We start from the raw sequence: 15,951 nt of genomic DNA, 5'->3' as shown, positions 1-15,951 counted from the left end.
TTCCTCTTCTTTTTTCGGGGGTGGTGGGGAGGGATGGCTGCGTGTGCACATGCAGTTGTGTGTGCACGTGTGCGTGTGAGGGGGGTGTGTGTGTGTATTAAAACAGTACTGTGCCTACATTTGCTGCTAAACGACGCCATGCATTTAAATATTGTTAAGGTTGGTGAATGATGCGGTGGAGTTGGCACTTGATTAAATGTCATGAACACAGTATTGAAGGCTACAGGTTGATGACTGTTTTGCCTTTGATCTCTCAAATGTGGAGAAGCAACCTTGACAGAGAACGTAAATACAATATATGGATTCAATTTACTCAACCTGTTGAGTATCAAAGTGCCTGATCTGTGGAAGTAGAGCGTCCAAATGCTATAGCTTAAATGGTTTTATTATTGAAAGCATAAAGTTTAGAAATTCATTAACTTAACTCTATCTATCACAATGATTAACTTCCTATCCTTGGAAGCAAGCCATGAATATGTGTCATCAGTACCTGGAAGTAGGTCTTTGTCTCTATAGGTGATAGTTGCTACATTAGTATTGTAAAACTGTTTTCTGCCAGGTCTGCCAAATAATAGAACTGCTCGTAATAATACATTTTCTCATCTCTAAATTCAGTCATAAAGAAAATAAGGACAGTGATGCTTTATATATGGTGCATCTGTGGCGCATCTGAAGACAGCATACGGCAGGGTTTCATCAAAAAAGTCTCTTATAAGTAGAATTATTAAACCCTCGGCATTAGTCAGACAGTTGAGTCAGAGAGGATTTTAATCTATAGCAATTTCAAAATCCCTAGAGACAGCTGACTTGATTGAGGCTTAAAATGTGAAAGAAAAAAGAAACAAACACAAACTTGATTTGTGAAGGTCTCTTTTAAAAGACCAAAGCTTCTGTTTCTGATTCTGTCTCTGGATGTGTTTCGAAGTTCGAAAGCTCATGGGTTTCGTACGTTTTCTTGGCTTTCTGAACTATTTGTCAGTGGATTGTACCTTGTGTCTGATTGAGCTATCCGCTTCCAGGGCTGTGCTTTCATTCTTAATGTAAACTCTTACTTTGGAGAACTCGTACTTGTTCCTCTGCTTTAACTTGGCAACCAGGGTAGTCCCCTGGAAACAAGCACAGACATATCTAAGGTCTCTAGCCTTGCACTGAATGAGATATTGAGATAGGTGACTTAAACAATAAATCTTTTTGATAGTTTCAGTCTGTCAATGCTAACAGATCCTGCTCATATGAAATTATCATTTACAATTGTGAATCCTGGAAATGATGTACTTTAACCTGAAGTATTTTATTCAAGATTTCAGTAGTAGGCTTTGTTGGTTTGGGGGTATTGGTTTTTTGTTTTTTTACGTTATTAAACTGCCATATTATTAATGTTTTAGCATCAGGTAACTAGCTATTGGTCAAGTGAAACACATGTCACTAAAGCAGTTCCCATGTGTGTTATTAAATGTGCCATATTCAGTGCACAATTCTGGGTTAAGACTTGTATTTATCACATATCATTATCTCAATTTTAGCTCTTTGTAAAGTTCTCTCATGTCACAGAAAGGAACTTCAGTGAACTATTGCAACCATAGTTTTGTTTTACTCTGTTGCAAGAAGAGTTTTTAAGTTGATGTTTGAGCAGGGGATTCAGTCTTTGCCTTTGATTTACTCAGATTTCCATCAGAAAAACATGTAGGAGTTTCTAGGATATTGTTCTCCAACTCTGAGCCTCTGCCTGACAGTACTAATCTTTGGAGTAGAGAAAGACTTCTTGGTGACCAAGCTGTATTATTTTTCTCAGCCTCTTTTCATTCCAGAAAACTATAGCTCCTTTCAGAATGACAGCCAGAGAAATGAAATGTGCGTGCTACGTTCTCTAGCTGAGCTAAAGAAACCCCATAAATGAGGGATTAGACTTCTATGAATTATCTTCTACCTCTCAAATGGTTTGCATCCCTTTTGTTGAACATGTTTTTTAAGTGGGTGAATGATGTTTTGTTGGGGAAACTTCATCTACTTCTATCTAGTAGGACCACTTATTTAACAGTCTTACTTTCTATTGAGAAAAGATAGAGATAACAAGATAGAGGTTAGATGATTTGGGTTCTCTTTTTGAAATTTATTTTATTGAAGTATAGTTGATTTACAATGTTGTGTTAATATCTGCTGTACAGCAAAGGGACTCAGTTATACTTATATACATTCTTTTTCATATTCTTTTCCATTGTGGTTTATCACAGGATATTGAATATAGTTCCCTGTGGTATACAGTAGGACTTTATTGTTTATCCATTCTGTATATAATAGTTTGCATGTGCTAATCTCAAACTCTGATTTGGGTTCTTTATGAAAGGAAGTTTATGGGAAAATTCCGTTTTAGATTCTTCTACTAAAAAGAGTATAACATATTTTTATAATTGCTCCTAAACCAGGAAGTGCGTCTCTGATTATGACCCATGCATTGGAGGCAGCTGCATATTATGAAGATGCTAATCTGGAGTTTTGATTGCCTTTGCTTAGAGGGATATGACTAGTGTGGCATCTCCTCTTATCAGGGTTCATTGCTGTGTCTTACCGTCAAGCAATATATACAACTAAATGTATTGTCTTTTTAATTGTTCCTATGGCATATTTTTTTTCTCCATTACCAGTAAAAGTGTAAAAAATATGAGAAAAATGTCACCCTGGAGCAGCTCAATCATTTAAGCATTCCAGTAAGTGTTGTCTCAAAATGTTAACACTGAAGATCTTCCTTTGACAGCCTGACATGCATCCGCCATCAATTAAGTTATCTGAAATATTCTTGAATCTCTCTTTTAACAACATCACCTTCCTGGGAAAAGACTTTCATGTGTTTATAATCCCTTTCAATTGTGAAAGGTAACCCTTATTCTGGTTACCTTTATTTTAGTGGCAGCTCTTGCTCTGTCTGTCTAAACCAGTGGTAGTATAATTATTTTTCATCTAATTACTTTTCAGAGGCATAGTATTTAAAAGTTTAATGTGACACTATCACATCTTTTGATGGCCGTGACAATTTTCAAAGTGAAAATATTATTTAAACCTTGGGTCTGTATGTTCTGTTTTAGGTATATGTGTATCTTGCAGTGTTATTCTACTGAAACTAAAAGAGATCAGCAGGGCATTGTGCCACTCTTGCTAGCAAATTTTTTTTTTTCTTGATCATCTAATATGTTTGTGCTTCACTCCTTCACATGGAAATATATTACCTAAACTACATGTTTTTCACTTATTAACTTTGATAATTTAGGCACAGTGTAAATTCCATGCCTTTAGATACCTATGAACCAGCTTCTTGCTGTCTCTCTCTCTATATGTGTATTTTAGACTCAGCAGATCTATACTGCTTTATATGTAGATGTTGCTTCCCATGACATGTTTCATCTGATCTTTGGAGTTTCAAAAGATACTGCCCTACCTCAGGTTTTGAGTTTAGATAATTGTATGAGGTTCCCTTCTTGACTGAGGAGAAGACCATTCTGGAAATGGACTTTATAGGATTTATCCATACACAAGGGCTACCCAGAACAAATGGGATTTGAATGAACTGCTCCATCTTTCCGGTCCAACTGATTGACATCAGTGTTGGAATCTTAGACAGTATGTCTAGACAAAGCAATGCATGGATTACTTACTTTTTTTTTTTTTCCCTCTGTACATTCCTTTTTTCCCTAACATTCCTGGTTAGGTAACTAAGAATTTCTTCCCTTTGTCCTTTATAACATGTGTCCTTCTTTTGATAAAAGTGTAGGACTTGAAGAGAAAAAAAAAATACTGTCAATGTCCAGTTCAAACTTGTTTCCCACATTGGTGACTGAAGTACTTGTTCCAGGCCTTGCAGGCTGTATTTGTTGGATAACTTAATAACAACCCTAATTGCTTTTGAGTCATCCACACAAAGAGCCTAGAAAGATCTGGTTCATCCTAAGTTTGTTTGTCCTCGTTTGTAGTTTTACTATGGAAATTGGTGTTTACCAAGAAAGAACTCAAAGCAACTGAGATTTAAAGACAAACTTATGCCTGACTTGTATGAAGAGCAGACATCTTTGTCAAACTCTACCAAAGTAAACATTTTATAGAGAAAATGTTATTAGAAGTGGTAAGAGCAGCATTGATGTACATTCCTGAGGCAGATGACAGTAGGAGAGGGAAAATTGTGACAGATAAGTAAAATGAGTTCTTATTCTTTAGAGCAGGCTTTTTGGTACATAAGGTATTGGTGCTACTTCAAGCATTCCACTAAATAGGGACAGGGTTGCAGACCTGGTATTTGTTGTTCTTGACTCAAGAGAAATGTTATTTTTGTTGTACAATTGCAGTCATCTAAATGATTTCTAAGGAATTAATTAATTCAGGCTTCCAGCACCAATTCTTCTGGAAAGCGAAATAATATGTTTGCTTGAAGAAAATGGAAACTGGTTTGATTTGATTGACTTTATAATGATCACCTGTGCCTACTTTGTGTCTTTGGCATTTGGTGCATCAGACCCTTAATAGAACAAATAATACTCATTAGAAGAGTATGGTTGGGTAGGCAACAAGGATATTATTTGAGGAGTCAAATTTCTGCTGGAGGGACATTCTGATAGAGGCATGCTTTTATCTTACAGAGATTTTTCTGATGCGCTGGGGGAAGCATATTCCTAAGGACTGTATTTCACTGTATCTACAGTTGCCATTTCAATCTGAGGCAGACAAACTTAGTTATTGCATCTTAAAGCCATCAGAGGCACAAGAGCTGCTGGTGGTAAGAAGCAAGAGATTTATAAGAAACACCATTTGGTCTACCATGGTGAGGCCACTTAGCTCCGTGACTTTTTTTTTTTTAACCATCATTATTGGAGTATAACTGCTTTACAATGGTGTGTTAGTTTCTGCTGTGTAACAAAGTGAATCAGCTCTATGTATACATATATCCCCATATCCCCTCTTTCTTGCGTTTCCCTCCCACCCTCCCTATCCCATCCCTCTAGGTGGTCACAAAGCTCCGAGCTGATTGCCCTGTGCTATGCGGCTGCTTTCCACTAGCTATCTGTTTCACATTTGGTAGTGTATATATGTCCACGCCACTCTCTCACTTCGTCCCAGCTTACCCTTCCCCCTCCCCATGTCCTCAAGTCCATTCTCTATGTCTGCGTCTTTATTCCTGTTCTGCCCCTAGGTTCTTCAAAACGATTTTTTTTTTTTTAGATTCCATATATATGCATTAGCATACGGTATTTGTTTTTCTCTTTCTGACTTACTTCACTCTGTATGACAGACTCTAGGTCCATCCACCTCACTACAAGTAACTCAGTATCATTTCTTTCTATGGCTGAGTAATACTCCATTGTATATATGTGCCACATCTTTATCCATTCATCTGTCGATGGACACTTAGGTTGCTTCCATGTCCTGGCTATCGTAAATAGCGCTGCAGTGAACATTGTGGTACATGACTCTTTTTGAATTATGGTTTTCTCTGGGTGTATGCCCAGTAGTGGGATTGCTGGGTCATATGGTAATTCTATTTTTAGTTTTTTAAGGAACCTCCATACTGTTCTCCATAGTGGCTGTACCAATTTACATTCCCACCAACAGTGCAAGAGGGTTCCCTTGTCTCCACACCCTCTCCAGCATTTATTGTTTGTAGACTTTTTGATGATGGCCATTCTGACCAGTGTGAGGTGATTACTCATTGTAGTTTTTTTTTTTTTTTTTTTTTTGTGGTACGTGGGCCTCTCACTGTTATGGCCTCTCCCATTGGGGAGCACAGGCTATGGACGCGCAGGCTTAGTGGCCATGGCTCACGGGCCCAGCCACTCCACGGCATGTGGGATCTTCCCGGACCAGGGCACGAACCCATGTCCCCTGCATTGGCAGGCGGACTCTCAACCACTGCACCACCAGGGAAGCCCCTCATTGTAGTTTTGATTTGAATTTCTCTAATGATTAGTGATGTTGAGCATCCTTTCATGTATTTGTTGGCAATCTATATCTTCTTTGGAGAAATGTCTATTTAGGTCTTTTGACCATTTTTGGATTGGGTTGTTTGGTTTATTTGATATTGAGCTGCATGAGCTGCTTATATATTTGGGAGATTAATCCAGCTCCATGATTTTAAAACTAGAACTGAGTGACAGAAGCCATGATGTTATAATCATGGTCTTGAACTTTTGCTGAAACCTTCAACAAGTCATGTTTCCTACCTATCCATTCTTCTCTGCATCTGTAAAAAGAATTTAAGTTTCCCTATGTAAAAATTTGTTTCACCTCTTTTGGCAGGAATGTGTTCAAATTATTTCCTAAAATAATTCCCAGATATAAAGGATATAAAGTTCTTTTGAAATGTTGAGATATTTCTTTGAATAAACAATATGGTTTTCATTTAATAGAGTTCCAGATATTCTTTGTGATTATAAGGTGACGAAAACTCCAGGCATACTTGTACCTTGGGTATTCAAAGCCTATGTGGGATCAGTAAGAGGATTATGGATGAGGGTGAAATTAAAAGAAGGCTTAGTCCTGACCTGTGAACAGAGTCCCTCAGAGGGGAAGAAAGAGGTCAGTACTTTTACTTTGACACTATTTATACTTTAAACAGTAAATATTCAAACTAAGATATTAAGATTGGCTTTTTAATTAGAAATGAGGAAGTCTGTGCATTATTTCAGCTCTAATCTAATGAACACCTACTGCCTGTAGAGAATCAAAAATAAATTTTAGAGATTAAGAATATAGGGAAAAGACCTAGATTTCTCATCAGAAAAGTGCTCAGTCACATCTCTCTCCTTCTGATTTAAATATTCCTCTCATTCTTCTTTCTAATATTTATAGGATGTTAGAAGATGAAATTCAAGTTAACAATGTGGAAAATTTTAGCTCAGCATAATTAAGGAAAAAATCATTGCCCCACTTGAAAATGAAGAAACTGTAAACAGAAGTAGAAGAAGCTGCCGGGAAAGTTTTTTCTGATGACACATTACTTCTTTGAATAAATCTTTGTGTCAGCTGAAACCTCGCCTTTGCTTTCTCTGTTGCAAGCACCAAGTCCTTGACATGACTTTAAGTCTTTCCTAAGCATTTTGAGAAGGAATTGATGGAATTCTCCCTACTGTTGATATACCAGGTTACCACATATTTACATGGGACTTTTGGGCCAAAAAACCCAACATTTCTTTTTTGTACCTTTATTACTACATCTTTAACAGAAGGCTGGACTGTTTATGTAGTCTGTTGCCTGAGACTGTGGTGGCAGAGGGACAGTATTGGGGGCAGTATTAGAATTTGTTTAAGTCTGAACCGGGAATTCCATCTGTCTTAGTGACATTAGTGTCAAACTGTTAGTGCCACACTATTTTAAATTGTGTCCAAGAGCCTGAGGCTTATGCTTATAGGTGCCATCTATAAACTTAGAAACAAACAAAAGAGCCTCTCTCCATTGAATATGAAAGCCCAGTGAGCAATTAAAAAGCAGCCTGGGACCTCACCCGGACAACGAGTCGGAACCAGAGCTCTTGATATTCCCCTGGATATTGTTGAAAACTGTCAGAGAAAAACTAAAGCAAATAATCAAAGTGGAAATAATTGTTCCCGGGAACAGTTTTGTTTTCAAAGCTTGGTGCAGTGGAAGGAATAGTGGCTAGTCACTTACGAATCTTTGGTTCTAGTCTCAGCTCTGCTTGGAACTACCTCTTTAAGAATTTGCTTCAAAACCCAAGGCTTGCTTCTATAAAATGAAGAAAAGAATTGAAGTAGGTTATGTGCAAAGTCCCTTCCAGCTTGAAAAATTGATACATCCGTACTTCAGATCACCTTTGAAGAATTTTTTAAAATTAGGGTACAGTTTACATATAGCAAAAATGCACATATCTTAAGCATACAGCTTGATCAATTTTTATGCCCGTGTAATCACCAGGCAGATCAAGTTAGAATATTTCCATCACGCCAGAAAGTTCCTTTATTTCTCTTCCAGTCAAGACTACCTTTGGCCTAGACTATGACTTTTATCATCATAAGTTAGCTTTGTCTATATTGAACTTCGTGTAAACGGAATCATTCTGTACATACTCTTTTGTGTCTGGCTTCTTTTACTCAACTTAATGTTTTCGAGATTCATCCAGGTATTACATGTGTCACTAGTTCATTTTTTTCTACATTGCAGTGTGGTTTGAATGTAACACAGTTTATATATCCATTACCCTGTTGTTTTTAGCTTTTGGCATATTATTAATAAAGCTTCTATAAACTTTTCTGTATAAGTCTGTTTTTGGGGGGGGGGTGCATATACGTGCATATCTTTGGGGCCTATACCTAGGATTGGAAGTGCTGGCTCACAAGGTAGGCATGTGTTTAGCTTTATTAGGATCTGCCAAGAAAGTATCCCTAAATGACTATACCATTTTTTCATTCTGAACAGCAATGTAGGAGCTGTTCTAGTGAATGTAAACTGTGGTTTTAATTTGCTTTTCTCTGATGAATACTGATGTTGTGCACCTTGAATATACTTACTGGCGATTTGGATATCTTCTTTTGCAATGTATTTGTGAAGTCTTTCACCAGTTTTTGTTGGGTCTGCTGTCTTTATTGAATTTCAAGGGTTCTTTAACTATTCTGGGTAAGGTCTTTCATTGGATATTTTGCCAGTATGTTCTTTCAGTTCATTGCCTTTTCACTTTCTTATTGGTGTTTTTTGACAAAGCAGAAACCCAAACTTTCCATTGTTTTCCCTTTTATGTTTTCTGATGCTTTTCTCTAGTAATTATATGGTTTTGGCCTTTGCATTTAGGTCTATTATCCTTTTCAAATTATTTTTTATTACGATATGAGGCAAGGATCAAGGTTCAGTTTCTTCCATACAAATGCCTCGTTGTTCCTGCACTGTTCATTGAAAATATATGCCTTTTGATGATGCCTTTCCTTTTTTCTTTCTTTCTTTTTTTTTTTTTTTTTTGCGGTACGCGGGCCTCTCACTATCGTGGCCTCTCCCATTGCGGAGCACAGGCTCCGGACACGCAGGCTCAGCGGCCATGGCTCATGGGCCTAGCCACTCCGCGGCATGTGGGATCTTCCTGGACCCGGGCACAAACCCGCGTCCCCTGCATCGGCAGGCGGACTCTCAACCACTGCGCCACCAGGGAAGCCTACCTTTTCTTTTTTTTTTTTGAATTTATTTTTGGCTGTGTTGGGTCTTTGTTGCTGCGTCGGCTTTCTCTAGTTGCGGCGAGCGGGTGCTACTCTTTGCTGTGGTGCGTGGGCTTCTCATTGCAGTGGCCTCTCCTGTTGCAGAGCATGGGCTCTAGGGCGTGTGGGCTTCAGTAGTTGTGGTTCACGGGCTCTAGAGCGCAGGCTCAGTAGTTGTGGTGCACGGGCTTAGTTGCTCAGCGGCATGTGGGATCTTCCTGGACCAGGGCTCGAACCCGTGTCCCCTTAATTGGCAAGCGGATTCTTAACCATTACACCACCAGGGAAGTCCCGATGATGGCTCACAGGCCCAGCCGCTCCGCGGCATGTGGGATCTTCCCAGACCGGGGCACAAACCCATGTCCCCTGCATCGGCAGGCAGGCAGACTCTCAACCACTGCACCACCAGGGAAGCCCTCTACTTTTTTTTTTCAAATATATCTTGGCTATTCTAGAATATAGAATATAAATTCATGTATCAATTTATCTTTGCATTTCCACACACATGCATATGTACATACATACTGGTGGATGGTATGGTCCGTGGACATCTGGAAGTCCCCAGTACACTTCCAAGGGGTCAGTGCGTGAAAACTATTTTTATAAATATGAAGTCATTATTTGTCTTTTTTATACTGTCTTGACATTTAGTATAGATTGTGCTGAAGCAATGGTAGATAAAACTGATGGCATCTTAGCATACTTAAAAGCAGTGGCACCAAACTATGCTTGTAGCCAATGCAACTCACTCACAGTTAAAAAAAAAAAAAAGATATAATTACTTAAGGCTGTCTTCGATATAGTAAACATTATTAATTTTACTAAATTTTAAAATCTAATACATTTTATTAAATTTTCATGCTTGTGTACTTCTTTTTAATGTTCTATATATCACAGTCGAATTAATGCACAATGTTGTCTTGAGGAAATGCACTTGTGTGTTTGTTGTGCACTGAACTAGCAACTGTTTTCATGGAATGCAATTTTACTTGAAAGAGCAGCTGACAAACTATGTTTATTCAGACATTGGTATTTGGCAGAAATTTTCTCAAAAATAAAGTAAGCCTGTCATTTCAAAGAAGACAACTTACAGTATTTACTACCAATGGTAGAAATTCTAGTCTTCAACTGAAGATTGGAAATTTGGAAACCATGTACCAACCAGTCTGCTTAACACGTTCCCAATACTTAAACACATTTCTGATGAGATAGGTGGTGATATTGACTAGTGTGATATTTTATATCATAAAATAAATCAACATTTGGAAGGTCTGATATATATTCCAAATGACCAATCTTATGATATGATAAAATTATGTCTGGGTAATGGATTCATTCCAAGTGCAAGATAGGACAAAGGATTTTAATATGATAGAGTACAAAAGTTAATTGGTATGGTTTCAGATATCATTGTAACTAATTTGTTAAGTGTAATATCAAAGACGAATATCCCCAGACTCTGAAAAGGCTCAGAATATGAATGTGCTACATCCTTTTCCAATCACATTTCTCAGCGAGGCCAACTTGTCTTCACATACTTCAACCAAAACAACATATCACAACAGATCAAATACATAAGCTGATAGGAGAATCTACCTGTTATCTCTTATAAAGATTTCTCTCCAAAAAAATAAAAATGTCACTCTTCTCACTATTAGTTTGGAAATTATTTTTAATAAAAATACTATTTAAACAGCCAGTGCCACAGAGATACAAAAAATCATAAGAGAATACTATGAACAGTTGTATTCCAGTGAATTAGACAACCTAGGAGAAATGGAAAGATTTCTAGAAACATATAACCTTCCAAAACTGAATCAGGAAGAAATAAACTGAACCAGACCAGTCACTAGTAGTGAAATTGAATTTGTATTTTTTTAAAAAATCCTAGCAAACAAAAGTCCAGGAATGGACAGTTTCCCAGGGAAATTCTCCCAAACATATAAGGGCTATCCTCAAGCTAGTCTAAAAAACTGAAGAGGATGGAACACCCCCAAACTCATTCTATAGGGTCATCATTACCGTGATACCAAAACCAGACAATGACACTACAAAAAAAGAAAAATATAAGCCAATATCTCTGATAAATATAGATGCAAAAAATTCTCAAAAAATTATTAGCAAATTAAATTCAGCAGTCTATAAAAAGGATCATACACCATGATCAACTGATATTTATTCCAGGGATGCAAGAATGGCTCAGTATCTGCAAATCAATCAATGTGATACACCATATTAACAAAAGGAAGGATGAAAACCATATGATCATCTCAATAGATGCAGAAAAAGCACATGACAAAATCCAATGTCCATTCATGATAAAAACTCTCATCAAAGTGGGTACAGCGGAGCATATCTCAACATAATAAAGACCATTTATGACAGACCCACAGCTAACATTATAGTCAACTGTGAAAAGCTGAAAGCTTTCCCTCTAACATCAGGAACAAGACAAGGATCCCCACTCTCATCACTTCTATTTAACATAGTATTGGAAGTCCTAGCTACGGAAATTAGACAAGAAAAAGAAATAAATGCATTCAAATTGGAAGGGAAGAAATAAAACTGTCACTATTTGCAGATTACATGATATTATGTATGGAAAATACTAAAGTTTCCACCAAAAATCTGTTAGAGCTAATGAATTCAGCAAGGTTGCAGGATACAAGATTAATATACAGAAATATGTTGCTTAGCTATACACTAATAATGAACTATCAGAAAGAGAAATTAAGGAAACAGTTAATTTAGAATTGGATTAAAAAGAATAAAATAAACTTAACCAATGATATGACCATAGGAGTTAATATCCAAAATATATACATAGCTCATCCAAAAAAAAAAAAACCAATTAAAAAATGGGCAGAAGACCTGAATAGACATTTTCCCAAAGAAGACATACAGATGGCCAAAAACCACATGAAAAGAAGCTCAGCATTGCTAATCAAAGGAGAAATGCAAATCAAAACCACAATGAGATATCACCTCACACCTGTCAGAAAGGCTATCATCGAAAAGTCTACAAATAACAGATGTTGGAGAAAAGGGCACCCTAGTACACTGTTGGTGGGATTGTAATTTGGTGCAGCTACTATGGGAAACAGTATTGATATTCCTCAGAAAACTAAAAATAGAACTTCCATATGATCCAGCAATTTCACTTGTGGGTATATATCTGAAGAAATAAAAGCACTAATTCAAAAAGGTATATGAACCCCAATGTTCATAGTAGCATTATGCACAATAGTCAAGATATAGAAGCAACCTAAGTGCCCATCAACAGATGAATGGATAAAGAAGATGTGGTATATATGTACAATGGAATATGACTCAGCCATAATAAAGAATGATATTCTGCCATTTGCAACAATGTAGATGAACTTGGAGAGTATTATGCTTAGTGAAGTAAGTCAGACAGAGAAAGACAAATACTCCATGTTATCACTTATATGTGGAATCAAAAAAATAAGGCAAATGAATGTATATAACAAAACAAAAACAGACTAACAGATATAGAGATCAAACTACTGGTTACCAGTGGGAAGAGGGAAAGAAGAAGGGGCAAGATAGAGGTAGGTAGGGGATTAAGAGGCACAAACTACTGTGTATAAAATAAGCAACAAGTATATAGTCATTATTTTGTAATAAATTTAAATGGAGTATAAAAATACTGAATCTCTATGTTGTATACCCGAAACTAGTATAATATTATAAATCATCTATACTTTGATAAAATTTTACGTAATATACCATCAAAGAAAGAAAGAAAGAATGTCATTATTTGTAATGGCTTAAAATTAAAATGTCACTTAGTTTAATACATAAAGTGATTCTTGTTGTTTTTAATGAGTTAATACATAAATATTTTCAATATTGATAGATATAATCACATAAACCAAAGTTCTTTGGGGTCCTCAATCTTTTTTTTTTTTTTTTTTTTTTTTTTTTGCGGTACGCGGGCTTCTCACTGTTGTGGCCTCTCCCATCCCGGAGCACAGGCTCCGGACGCGCAGGCTCAGCGGCCACGGCTCACGGGCCCAGCCGCTCCGCGGCATGTGGGATCTTCCCGGACTGGGGCACAAACCCATGTCGCCTGCATTGGCAGGCGGAGTCTCAACCACTGCGCCACCAGAGAAGCCCAGTGTCCTCAATCTTTAAGAGCACAAAGGGGTCTTGATTCCCAAGAATGTTTGAAAACTGTTGAGAGAGAGACAGATTATATGTGTGTGTATATATATATATATATATATGCCCCACACACGCATATTAAATGTATATTCATCTCTACAGAAATTTAGATGAGATTTGATTCACATTTCATTGAATCTGTGGATCAAATTTGGGAGATTTGACATCGTAACCATATTGAATCTTTCAATACATGAATCTTCTTTAGCTATCCATTTATTTAGGCCTTCTTTAATTTCTCCTAATATTTGTTAACTTTTAATGTAAAAGTCATACATATTTTGTAAAATTTATTTCAATTATTTGATGTTTTGATGCTATTATAAATAGCATGTTTTATTTTTCAGGATTTTTCCATAGTATATAGAATACAATGATTTTTTTTTTGGTATGTTTAAATTGTATCCAGAATCCTTTATAAGTTCATGTATTAATTCTAATAGATTCATTTGGATTTTCTGCTATGCAGTCATGTCATCTGCAAATAAAGATGGTTTTATTTCTTTCCAATCTTTATACCTTTTATTTCTTTTCCTCCCTTATTGTACTTGCTTAGATCTCTAGTACAATGCTGAGTAGAAATGATGATATTGAACATTCTTGTCTTCTTAATCCTAGAGAGAAGTGTTTAATATTTCACTATTAAATATAATGTTAGATGTAGTTGTTTTGGGTGTTTTTTTACAAATGAAAACCTACATTCCTCTATTGTATTATTCCTATATTGGAACTCCTACATTCTTATATCATTCCTTCATTGGAATGGCAAAAAGATGGACAAAATCCATAAAAGAACCAATCTGACATTCTAAAACTGAAAAATATAATTTATTAAATAAATAATTTATTGAATGGGCTTAACAGCTGACTGGATGCATAGGAAGAAAGAATTAGAAACTCAAAAACAAGTCAGAACTTATCAAAACTGAAGTAGAGAAAGAAGAAAATAATGAAATGCAACAGAACTCAGTGTGAGAAGTGTGTGGGGTCATGTTTAACTGTCTATCATATGTGCAGTTGTTACACATGGATGGAAAGAAGGAGAGGATAAGGCAAAAGAAGTAAATGAAGGGCTGAGACTTTTCTAAAATTAAAGACATCAACTCAAATTTCAAGAAGCTTAGCGTGCCCCAAGTAGGATAAATATAAAGAAAACCATACCGTAGCATATCAGAGCCAAAATCTTGAAGCAATTTTAACAAGCCTACCATGTTTCTTTATTTCTTAGGTTCATATTTGGGTGAGGATCTAAAGTTTTGACAAAATTAGGGTGATTTTAAGTTTCTTTGACAGTATGAGATCCCTGTCTCCCAGTGCTCCATGAGGAATCTTCAGGATATTTGCCATTAGACAGAAGTAAAAGAAATGGGGAACCAGTATTTACTTATAAACAGCTATGTGCCCAACATTGTGGTAGGTGTTTTCGCATGGCTTATCTCATTTAATCAGGATCACAGGTCCATTTCAGAAATATGCAAAGAGTGGGCTTCGAGACACCTAGTTCCTGATACTTAGAAATACTTAAAGTGCATTATGGTGACACCTCAGATAAGTCCAGACCTCTTTTTACCCTGCCTGATCAAATATTCATTTCCAAACACTGTATGCTGAAATGAGCCACGTGGGAGTTGAAGAGAATCAACCATTCAGGTGGTGAAAATGTGTGAATGCAGCTGGCAGATGAAGTTCCAGCGTGATGAATTCCCAGCTTGTCCTTATTGCTTCAGGCAACGACTGACAGGCCTGACTGGTCATTGGCTTTCCATTTCTGGCATTGATAGGACTGAAAATTCTTAGTGTCACAGATACTTAAAAGCTGTCCCTGTTAGAGTGGATACAGACAGTGCTGGAGGGTCCTTATTGCATAGAGATGTAATCAATATGGTCTAGAGTTCTTGACCTGAACCTGTAATTATCTGTATGTTGTAAAGGTGGCTTATTGTTAAAGAAAATGCTTATATTCAGAACTTTGGGACTAAGTTGTGAATGAAGTGAAGAAAAATAGAGGCTTTGTCCCTCTCTTTCTACTTCCTAGTATTTAAGAGGCTATCATAATAATCACAGATCAGGGTATTCTTAAAGGATTAGAACATTGTATCTTTAGGATTTTGGGTGCTGAAGTTTAAATTTTACCTCTGATGCGAAAGTCGTGTCTTCAGTGTTTGCAGCTTGTGATTGTGATTTTTCAAATTCCAAAGTAGAATTTCTTTTCATTGATTTAAATACTTGGATTTGAGAGACTTCCCTGGTGGCGCAGTGGTTGAGAATCCGCCTGCTAATGCAGGGGACACCGGTTCGAGCCCTGGTCCGGGAAGATCCCACATGCTGTGGAGCAACTAAGCCCGTGTGCCACAACTCCTGAGCTGTGTGCCACAACTACTGAAGTCTGCGCACCTAGAGCCCGCGCTCCGCAACAAGAGAAGCCACCACAATGAGAAGCCTGCGCACCGCAACGAAGAGTAGCCCCTGCTCGCCGCAACTAAAGAAAGCCCGCGCGCAGCAACGAAGACCCAACACAGCCCCCAAAAAAGTAAATAAATAAATAAATTTATTAAAAAACAAAACAAATACTTGGATTTGAAGTGCAGC

The 15,951-nt window shown here is 37.1% G+C and overlaps 1 protein-coding gene across 6 annotated transcripts in view; it reads left to right on the top strand.

Annotated features, from left to right (window-relative positions):
- BCAS3 (BCAS3 microtubule associated cell migration factor) overlaps positions 1 to 15,951 on the top strand; it is a 570,722-nt gene that overhangs the window by 289,787 nt on the left and 264,984 nt on the right. The gene's annotated exons all lie outside the window — the stretch shown is intronic.

This window comes from Lagenorhynchus albirostris, chromosome 20 (assembly GCF_949774975.1).
Source record: "Lagenorhynchus albirostris chromosome 20, mLagAlb1.1, whole genome shotgun sequence".
NCBI lineage: Eukaryota > Metazoa > Chordata > Mammalia > Artiodactyla > Delphinidae > Lagenorhynchus > Lagenorhynchus albirostris.
Note: the sequence above shows the minus strand (reverse complement) of the source record. Positions and strands in the feature narration are given on the sequence as shown.